This window comes from Mercenaria mercenaria, unplaced genomic scaffold, assembly GCF_021730395.1.
Source record: "Mercenaria mercenaria strain notata unplaced genomic scaffold, MADL_Memer_1 contig_3448, whole genome shotgun sequence".
Taxonomy (NCBI): domain Eukaryota; kingdom Metazoa; phylum Mollusca; class Bivalvia; order Venerida; family Veneridae; genus Mercenaria; species Mercenaria mercenaria.
In genome coordinates, this window is record NW_026461586.1 from 8,507 (window position 1) to 20,462 (window position 11,956).

General features: G+C 34.8%; 1 long non-coding RNA gene across 1 annotated transcript; it reads right to left on the reverse strand.

The window, feature by feature from the left end:
* Positions 1-1,216: 1,216 nt before the first annotated feature.
* LOC128553068 (uncharacterized) lies at positions 1,217-8,318 on the reverse strand. The gene is made up of 3 exons (XR_008369244.1): positions 8,195-8,318; positions 5,947-6,067; positions 1,217-1,320 (listed from the first exon to the last, which is right to left on the reverse strand). It is a non-coding gene; the product is annotated as an uncharacterized LOC128553068 (long non-coding RNA).
* Between the last annotated feature and the right edge of the window lie 3,638 nt (positions 8,319-11,956).

Sequence of the window (11,956 nt, forward strand, 5' to 3'; positions counted from 1 at the left end):
TTCAGATATTGGCCGGAGAACATTTTCAGTCTAGAGGTCACCATGACCTTCAAATGATTATTTGATGACGACAGGAAATCATACTGTAGTTCTAAATCTGTCAGCTACAGCACTCTTCAAGTATACAGCAGACAAAGTTTTCAGTCCCAACGTCCTTGTGACAATAGAAGTCTACTTACCACAGACAATTCTATAAAGCGTCAGTAGGCCAACGCACCCTTGAAATATTGGTCGGAAACTGTTAACAGTCTCAAAATTACTATGAAAGTTATTCCACTCATCCCAACAACAGTAAGGGTCATCTGCTGTCTGCAGGTAATAGTCCGATGAAGTTTGACTACTGTAGGCACAAGTATTATCTAGTTATTGATCAGACAAGGCAATCTGAAAGACAGCTGTCCCCCGCCGCTGTTATAGATAGTGAAAGGGCTGATGGTAATGGGTGAAAGCACTGACGTTGTTAATTATATGACAACATCTATGAATTTGAAAATTCTTCAAGGGGTTTAGAAGATACAGACCTGACCCAAAATGAAGGCTCAAACCTTTGACCTTGAACCAACATGGCTGACTCATAAGTTCTTAAAATTGTCTTGATGAAGTGATCAATTGACAAAAATTTCATGAAAATAATTCAAGGGGTTTTGGAGATACAGAGCTCAAACCTTTGACATTGAGCCAACACGGCTGACTCGCGAGGTCTGCATATTTTATTGATGAGATGATCATTTAACCTAAGTTTCATGAAAGTCCTTCAAGGGGTTAAGGAGATACAGAGCAGACACGGTTGACTCATAAGTTCTGCACATCGTTTTAATGAGGTGATCATTTGATCAAAGTTCCATGAAAATCCTTGGAGGGGTTTAGGATATATACTTAGCGATAGAAATGTTACGGACGAACGTCAGGACAGAGACCATTCATATTAAAACGATGCAGACAGACCAACAATGAGCAAAACAATTCACCACATATTCTTTAAAGTTGGGCATAAATATGACATTTTGACATCTTCTCCCTATACGAGATTCAGAGACACAAAAGCATTTGGCTTGTGAATAATGGCCTTAGAGCTTGATCTTTCAGCTATTGACCAATCCTCCTGTTACAGCGTTTCTATTTAGTCATTTTAAACTGAACTTCACGGCATACATTTATGTCTGTGATCAATCACACTATGGTTAAGTGTTAGCTTAAAAATAAAAGAAGTTGTCTGTGCTTTTCAAATTGTATTTCCATTTAGAACTTTATAATAAATTTTCAAAAATCACAGCCTGGCTTTCAGTTCTGTAAACACCATGGCCAATCTTTGATGGATACCTGAAAAATAAAAAAGAAAGAAATCAGTCAAGATACACATATTCATAAGAGCTGTTCGAAGAACGTGTATGCCCCCATGATGGGTTGTTCCTCTGATCTGTATGACCTTGACCTACTAATCCCCAAAACATTAGGGATCATCTACTTCTAAAGCCTTATCATACCATGTATGGTAACTGTAAGAGCAATTGAGTACACCAGCTAATGCGACGGACGAATTAAGAAGGTCCAAGACCTTCACCATATGACAGTGAATATATTTATGACACACAGAATCATGAATAATAATATTTGTGATCAGTATAAAAGCATAAAATAGATCATGTGCCCTCATTTGAATAAATTTGAGAGATGACCTTACAATGATGCTATAGATGTCACAGGAGTGACGAATTATACCCCCACAATATGTCCTTGTCACAGAACTAAGCCAATGTCGATAGTGAACATACTTGACCTTTGACCTACTGACCTCAAAATCAATAGAGGTAATTTGCTGGTCATGATCAACTTCCCTATGAAGTTTCATGATCCTCGGCCCAAGCGTTCTCAAGTTATTGTCTGGAAAAGGTTTAAATGTTCCGGGTCACTCTGACCTTTGACCTTTGGAACTCAAAATCAATACAAATCATCTGCTGGTAATGACCAACCTCCCTATTAAGTTTCGTGATCCTAGTCCCAAGCCTTCTGAAGTTATTGTCTGAAAACCGTTTAAATGTTCCGGGTCACTGTGACCTTGACCTGTGACCTATTGACCTCAAAATCAGTAGGGGTCATCTGCTGCTCATAACCAACCTCCCTATAATTTTCATTAACCTAGACCCAAGTGTTCTCAAGTTATCATCCGGAAACCGTTTAACTGTTTGTGTTATTGTGACCTTGACCTTTGACCTACTAGCGTCAAAGTCAAACTTGACCTGTATTTTATCATGTTACACCTGTGTACCAAAATTTATGATCTTAGACCCAAGCGTTCTCATGTTGTCATCCGGAAACCGTTTAACTGTTCCGAGTCACTGTGACCTTGACCTATGACCTACTGACCTCAAAGTAGAACTTGACCTGTATTTCATGATGTTACACCTGTGTACCAAAATTTATGATCCTAGGCCCAAGTGTTCTCAAGTTATCATCCGGAAAGCATTTAAATGTTCCGAGTCACTGTGACCTTCACCTTTGACCTTCTGAACTCAAAGTAGAACTTGACCTGTATTTCATGATGTTACACCTGTGTATCAAAATTCATGATCCTAGGCCCGAAAGTGTTCTCAAGTTATCATCCGGAAACCATTTAACTGTTCCGAGTCACTGTGACATTGATCTTTGTCCTACAGACATCAAAGTCGAACTTAATCTGCATTTTATGATGTTACACCTGTGTACCAAAATTAATGATCCTAGGTGCAAGCGTTCTCAAGTTATCATCCGGAAACCGTTTAACTGTTCAGGGTCAATACGACCTTGACCTTTGACCTACTGACCCCAATTTTGAACTTGACATGTATTTTCTAATATTACACTTGTGTACCAAAAATTAAGAAAATCGGTCAAGCCTTTCATGAGTTATCTTTCGGAAACCATGACCCAGTTTCAAACTTTACCTAGAAATAGTCAAGACAAACATTCTGACAAAGTTTCATAAAGACTGTGTCACAACTGTGTCCTCTAAAGTGTTCACAAGTATTTCCTTTGATTTGTCCGGGTGACCTAGCTTTTGACCCCACATGACCCAGCTTCAAACTTGACATAGAAATCATCAAGGCAAACATTCTGGCCAAGTTACATAAATATTGGGTAATAACTGTGGCCTCTAGAGTGTTCACAAACTTTTCCTTTGACCTGGCCTACTGACCTAGCTTTTGACCCCACATGACCCAGTTTCAAACCTGACCTAGAGCTCATCAAGACTTAACATTCTGACCAAGAATCATAAAGATTGGGTCACAAATGTGGCCTATAGAGTGTTCACAAGGCAAATGTTGATGCACGACGGACGTCGGACAATGACCGGTCACAACAAAAACAAAGTTCCATAACTCAGCAGAATATATGTTAACTCTTATCATGCTGGACACGACTGATCCTGTCTTTGCGACCAGTGTAAATCATGATTAACCTGCACATCCATGCAGTCTGATCATGATCTGCACTGTTTACCATTCAGTCAGTTTATTTTTCATAAGTACCCCTTTTTACAGTTAATGGTACTGTGACAAATTCATTATAGAAACTTAGCAGGATAAGGGTAAGACCCTAACATGCACAATGCACAACTAGAGTTTGTACTGATCACATCTGAACTAGCTTCAAGACAAGGAGTTATCTACTTCTTTTCTATTTTTAGCTCTGGATATACCAAGTTTGAAGAAGATACATTCAGCTGTTCATGACAAGTGTAGGTTAAAGGTATTTCTTTTTTTAGCTCAGCCTCTAGCTGCCCCTAAAAGGGGACCCAAGTGCCCTTTGGTGAGGACCTTTAATTAATGCTACAAACCAAATTTAATGAAGATCCATCAAGCGGTTCATAAGAAGGAATCATTTAAAAGTTTTTCTTTCTTTAGCTTTTGATGGCCACTAAAAAGCATCAAGAAGAATCTTCTAAAGAAAACTATTTAATTAAAAGTCCATGACAGGATGTTACTGACCAAGTTTTGTGTAATTCTGACCGGTAGTTTCAGCGAAGAAGATGTTTAAATGAAATTACTAACACAGGAAGCCATGCGATGTACAACGAACCATCCACCTACACTAACAGCTCAACCTGAACAAAGTTCAGGTGAGCTAAAATGGTGGCACCATTCATGAAATACATGTACTGGTGCCAGTTGTGCACCTTGTGTCATGTGATGTGGGTGATGATGCCAAACAACTATTTTAAGTTTGAATTAAAACCATTTAATAATAACAGAGGTAGAGTGAATGTTCATCAAAATAAAACTTTTACCTAAAATTTAAGTAACAAGATGGCCAAGATGGCCTAAGGTCGCTCACCTGAGTAACATACCATAACAGTGTAAACATGTTTAACCTAGTGATTTCATGGAGACAAATATTCTGATCTATTTTCATTAAGATTGGACCAAAAATGTTGCCTCTTGAGTGTAAACAAGCTTTTTCTTTTATTTGACCTAATGACCTAGTTTTTGGCCCTACATGCTTCAATTTAAAACTCATTCAAGATTTGATAAAAACAAACATTATGACAAAGTTTTGGGAAGATTGGAGCAAAAAGTCGCATCTAGAGTGTAAACAAGCTTTTCTTTTGATTTTACCTAGTGACCTAATTTTTGACCCCACATAACCAAGATTCTACAACATTAAGGACTTATTGATAACAAACATTCTGACAAAGCTGTATAAAGATTTAATCAAACATGTAGGCCCTAGAGTGTAAACCTTTTCTTTGACTTGACCTGCTGACCTAGTTTTTCATCCAAGGTGACCCAGATAAAAAATCCTCTGAGATTTGATAGAGACAAACATTCTGAATAAGTTTCATGCACACCAAATGACAAATGCAGCCCCTATTGCAGACACAATGTTTTTCTTTGACTTGACCAGGTGACCTTGTTTTTGACCCCAGATGACCCAGATTCAAACTTTATCTAGATTTCATCAAGAAATTAATTCTGATAAAATTTCACCAATATCCATTCAAAAATGCATCCCCTATTGCACATACACCCGTTTTTTTGTTTATTTGACTGGGTGACCTAGTTTTTGACCCATATTAACCCATATTCAAACCTGACCTAGAATTTATTCAGACAAGCATTCTGACCAATTTTCATGAGTTTCAAACTTAAAATGTGGTCTCTACAGTGTTAACAAGATTTTCCTTTGATCTAGCCACATGACACAGATTCAATCTTGGCATTAAGATCATCAAGATAAACATCCTGACAAAGTTTCATGAAGATTGACCTAGTTTTTTAACTCCAGATAACCCATATTTAAAGTTGACCTATAGATTATCAGGACAATTATTATAACCAATTCTCATCAGGTCCCAATTTAAACTGTGAACTCTAAAAGTATTGACAAGATTTTCATTTGATCTGGCCTAGTGACCTAGTTTTAATTCCACATGACCCAGTTTCAAACTTAGCCTAGAGACCATCAAGATAAACATTCTGACCAAAATTCATAAAGATTGAGTCACAACTGTGACCTCTAGTGTTTACAAGCTTTCCTTTGATTCAACAGAGTGACCTTGTTTTTCACCCAACATGACCCAGATTCATTCTTTAAGTAAGTACAATTTGGCATAATTCATTAAAAATTTGTGTATTTTTTGGGACCTTGTGTCATTATGATGTGGGAGATGACATGGAACAACTGCAATGTATTTCAAGTTTTAATCAATTAATAATTAATAGAATGAAATGTGCACTGAAAATTTAACCTGAAATTTTTAGTACAAAAGGGGAATAATTCATGGAATACTGGTGTCAGAGTTTTGTCCCTTGTGTCATATAATTTGGTTTTAAGTTTGAAGAAAATCCACCTTGTACTAACAGGTGTAGACATGGATGCTGATGCCGGGGCAAGTAGGACAGCTCTCCATATACTCCACACAGTCAAGCTAAAAAAGCTTCAAATGAATTCAGTTTAGCAAGTACTTACTTGACTTGTATGTAGAAACTCAGTAGATAACAGGGCAGCATTAACAAGGTGTCTTGGGCTGTTGCTCACTCAGAACTGTCTTCAATAGGATGTCTTGTACAGTTGTCAACTCATATAATACCTGAAAAAAACCAAAAACATACATTTGTGTATATACATGTTTTTCCATCAAATAATGTAAAGAACCACCCTCAACTACTTCAACTGACTGACCAAAATTGTTCCAACCCTCATTTTAATTTCTCTAGATGAAAACAAATATCCTATTATCTTCTTTCAGTCATAATCACTTTGCTACTTTAGTGCAATTTTCTGAAAGAAGTTTAGTTGAATGTAAGAATTGTTTACAATTTGCTCCGTCTGCAATTCTAGTTTAAACACTTTAGGCCACACCAAATTGATAAGTTGTTCATCGGATTTTTTTCTGAAAAATTTCAGGCGGCGAGCGAAAAAATAATTTAAATATTTTTTTTGGTTTTTGAGAAAATCAGGAGCGAGCGAAGAGCGAAGAAATATATTTGTCTTCATTTGGCTCTCGACTGACTAATAAAAACCTTAAAATAGAATGTATAGCCCTTTTAAATTAAAAAGTAAGTCCCCAGGGATTGAGAAAATCTAACTCGCAGATGCACAACAACGCGAACTCGTGAAAAAAGGTAATAACATTGTCATACAGTACACTGTAATCAAATATTGAATCGAATATTTACTGAGCTATGAAAATGTAGCATTCTTAGCTGACTTTACAAAGTTTTTGATACATCAAATATCTATGTGAGTGTTGCTAGATTTATTAAAGCTTCTGATTTGAAACTTAGAACAGTTATTTACTGTCAAAGTCTACACCAGGAGAAACAATACTCTTAAGTCTGAATCTAGACAGAGTTACGCCCCTTTTTAACATAGAATATTTTTAATTAAGTTTTATATAATGACCAATAGCTCTGTACTTTAATAGCTTCTGACTATTATGCCCCTTTTACTGGCAAAGCTCTGATTTAGAAAAGTCGAGCATGATGTCTTATGTACAGCTCTTTTTTCAAACTTCAAACTTTCATAACATATTAAATTTGTTGAAACAAAGTCTCAATTAAAGTCTGAAATGGAGATTAACGTGCATTAACATTAGTCTACTAAATGATTGGAAAATTTGAAAATCAAAACTGTCCTGAAAACAACTCGTAATGTAAATTCCTTACCCCACCAACTTTCGTATGCAAATGCTGATCATTTGGACAGGAAAAAAACAGAAAACAGCTAAGTGACATGCATCAATAAGTATTTACCCTTACTAAAATAATGCAGATTGATGTTATCAAACAAATTAGTATGTTTTTCTTCATCCAGTTTCAATGAAATAAATCGATTTTTTGTAGTATGTAATTTGGTAAACATTTGAAGAAAATGGCGTAACTGCATAAAGGGGAAATAACTTTAATGCAACTAAATATAAGTATTAGGATTTATTATAGACGATGTGTGCGTACTATGTATTTATTTTGATTAGAATCCATTTGAGAACAATCTGGGACTGGAATTATAAGCATTTATACACTTTTACGTCCGTAAAAAGTAGCGCACCAAAATTTTGGATTGATTTTTTTCAATGGGGCGAGTGCAAGCCAAAAACAAAAAAAATATTTTTTTTGTGTTTCTGAAAATATACGAGCGGCAAATCCGATGAACAACTTTTTAATTTGGTGAGGCCTTATTGTGAAAAAAAAATATGAAGAAAAAAAAAACTGATGATCTACCCATATCTAAAACTTTGGTATGGGCAAAACAATAATTTCAACCTACAGTAATATAGAATATGTATATGCCACACTGTTAAGTTTCTATAGGATGCCATAATGATTGGCTGTAAAAACTAATTGTGTTTATGGGGATGGGTTCTTCTCATTCCTTTGTGAAGGTCAACAAGCAATTTACCAATTGTAGTTTTACTATTTTAATATTAGTATCTCCATACAGTAGTATTTAGTATAACGGATCCTGAAAATACATATGAACAATAACTTACTATAAATACTTACAATCATGTAAGACACAAAGTTGTTACACAAAATACCGTACAGTTCATATTAAGCATATCTCTTAATCAAATAATGACATCACAGGCTCAAATATATACATGTGTGTGTAGTGGCATATTACAGCTAAAATACATATACTTCAGGAAATGTGTAAACTCAAATGTACATTGCTATGAAATTAATTAAAGGTTACAAATACAAATTATGCATACCAGGTTGTGGACCTTAATCCACCATATGTCACAGCAATATCTTAGCACAGCATAACACACACACACACTCTGTGATCTGGTTAGAGGTCTGTAAATGAATAAATGGTTTATAGTGCAAATAGAGAATGAGACAGTGATATAAGAAAGACTGCCATTTATGAAACAAAATATTAACTGTCTGAACAGAATGAGCCAATAGCATAAAAGATAAAATCATTACTAAGCACTTTATGAGACCATTGAATTGATAATTACAAACTGTAATGAGTGATATTAAAAACCTGTATTAAATCCAATATTAATTCAACTGTTTTAAAATAAAAAGCTCAATACATGTATTCAAGGATATAAATTAGCAGGGGCCCAGTAGCCCATGGCCCCTAGATTTTGGGCTGGGCCCCTAAATTGTTGGAGAAAATGCCCATATTCCTAATGTTAAACATTTATTTTTGACAGTCTCGGTCCCTATACCTAAATAACCGAATATTTCTACAATAATTATTACCAGCATGTCCCTCCAATTGATCTGTCAACACAGGAAACAGCGATGATAAACAGAATTTATGTGCTCAATATTTCCTTTACACTCGCTTCCGCTTTGTGTCGCACTGACCCAAAGCGCGTGCTTTTGTATGATCGATGACGTAGTTCATCCACTGTTGTGCAACATGTAGATCTACACTCTGCAGTATTTTCGACAGGAAGTTTCGTCGTGGTTGCTCACATGGATGCCGCCATTTTATTTACGATATCGTAAATATTTATGAGACCCCTGACCCTCTCGTAACTTTACGAGGATTTTTTGTAGAAACTTACGATATCGTAGCTACGATAATTGTCATAAGACACCTGTCAGACTTATGAAAACGTTGCGAGAGACTTACGAGAAAGATACGAGAAATATTCTCGTAAGTATCTTGATAAGACGGGCCCATTTATATCTTGTTATATACTGAGCATCAACTGACTCTATTCTCCAGCCGCTTCCTTCTGAAATCCAATTTCCAATCCTATTTACTATTTCATCAAAGGGGTGCTCCGTAGCCGAGTGGTTAAGGTCGCTGACTTCAAATCACTTGCCCCTCACCGACGTGGGTTCGAGCCTCACTCGGGGCGTTGAATTCTTCATGTGAAGAAGCCATCCAGCTGGCTTACGGAAGGTCGGTGGTTCTACCAAGGTACCCGCTCTTGATGAAATAATGCACGGAGGGGCACTTGGGGTTTTGATTAAATAACGTTTTTTCTTTTTAGTACCTTTTATATGAATTCTTATCTTAATTTGTTTTTTTCTCCTGAAGTGCCAGATAATTTTGGAATAATCATTCTATCTGCTTTTCTATTACCCATCTATAAAATATATTTATAGGAAAAATATCTCTAAAACGTACTTAAAGGAAATTTAAATTGATTTTATAAAGTTTAACATTATCTATATCTTTTGAATAGTCTTTTGAAGTTATTTTATCTATATTGTTATCAATTGTTAATACCTTTATATTGTCTTATGACATTTGATCTAACCATTCTTCATGAATTGTATGTAATATTTTAAAATAATCTGAACTAACTTTGTTTTCTTTCGTTCTGTTTCGTTTTTGGAGTCTTTTATAGCATATGTTTGGAGTCGATTTTAACATAAACAATTTCCATCAATTGTTTTTTTTTCATATGTTTTCATAATGTGGTCGGTTAAGTTTATATATTGCTCTTTCGGGATCATCTATAAGACTGCTGTCTTGGTAGTATTTTGAAAAAAACGTTACCTTTGGTTAAATAACATCGTTCAAGGATGAACGTTTTAGCAGAAGATAACATATTTATATGGCTGTTTAATGTTGCTAGTTGAAAAGGAAATGAATATTTTATAGTCTCGTGAGCAGCAAGTTGAAACAAATAATATGAGTTGTGGGTTGCATCCATAACATTTTGCCATCCGTGGATTGGTTCTGGAATTATATTGTAATAGGGGTTATATTCCTTAATAATATCTAAAAACGTACTTTTTCCTGATGCAATTTTGCCTTCAACTGATATAATTTTTCTCGTTTATTTAATATACGTACAGAATATTTTTAATACAGTTTTTTTTAATTCTATATTCGTTTAGTTTAAATTTCTTCATATACAATTCAAGAGGCATTAAATGCTTTTTTTCTTTCTGCATTTCTAGCAGTATTGTAAAAAAAATATCTTCAATAACTTTTTTCTCTTCTTCTTTATTTACTTTTCCAATCCGTGCTTTTGTTATTAGTTGTTTTATTTTGTGATGGTGTAATTTTAAAATAGTTTCTTGTCTTCAACTTTTAGTATATTAATAAACATAGTAATCACTGATGGAACAGCGCCAGCAACTGCTACAAATATAGGAATAACAGGAACAACTGCTTAGGCAGGAGAGCAACCAACGATACCTGCTGTAATTTGTAATCCTGTATTTGCTCTCCCACAAAACTTATAACTTTTTCTGTAAGCAGCAGCAAGTTTAGTCAGGTGAATAATTAATTGATCTATTGTTTGATCATTTATATAATATATTTTTCAAATTTAATTATATTTGTTCCAGTTCACTAATATGAAATCCAACTATTAAATTTTTCACTATAACCTTTCCACTTTACTAAAGCTTGTTTTTTCTTATAGTCTCGTCTAATAACTTTTTCTGTTCTAAAAACCTCTTGTTTAGTAGGGAAAAGTTCTTGCTCATAACACGAACCCTGAATTACTTCATTATACAAATCTTTAATAGTGTATGTTCTGGGATTTGTTTTACGAATTCCATCAATTAAAAATATCTCCTCTGTCCAGTTTGGTGTATATCCTTTTTCAAAATGTCGTTTAAGTTTGCTTGAGCGGACTCGATCGCCAATTTTAAATATTGGTTTACTGTTTGGTGTCTTTAAATTGCCGTATATTAATAATAATATAAATAAGTGTAAGTATTGTTTGCAGTTAAGTATTTCCACATTACTCTTTTTAAACTTCTATTAAATCTTTCAATTACTACAGCCTTCCCATTACAAGTATGATACATGTACATATTAATCTTATTTTTATTCAAAATGGATTCAGACTTTTTATTATAAAATTCTTTTCCTTCATCTACCCATAAATCTGTAGGTGTTCTACCTTCAGAAATTATTTTTTTCGAATGCTTCAGGAACAGATTCTCCAGTTTTATTCTTTAATGGAATAACCCAAGCATATTTGCTGAATATATCAATAATGATTAACAAGCACTTTACACCTTTATTATATTTTGAAAAAGCTTGCATATCGGCTAAATCGGCAGACCAAGTATCATCAATATCATTTACTATCACTCTTCCTTTCTGAAATTTTCATTTGATTGGTTTATGTAATTCTTCTGCTATTCGTCACTCCAGTTTATTTCGGGGGACTTTTTGAGCAAAGGCTCTAGCCCCTTTTCCCGTTTTTTGTCTGTTTTCCGAGCCCAAGTTTGTATTTCATTTTAATTGCTGGTTTTACAACTAAATGTTTTGCAATTTTCTCTCCAAATGTTTTTGATTGAGTGTTATTTAAGTTGGAAAGCATTTGCTTGTCACATATACCTTTCTTTACACCACTGTCGTAGCAAAATCGTGGTCCATACATACTGCGTCTAGTTCATTAACAAGAGGACCATTATCCAAAGGATTTCCTGATCGGTAATAGTTATATCATGGAAGTGTTAAACCTTTCTTAAGTAATAAGGGTAACATTGCTTTATGAATGTCAAATGCATCTCCAATGCGTTTCACAAAG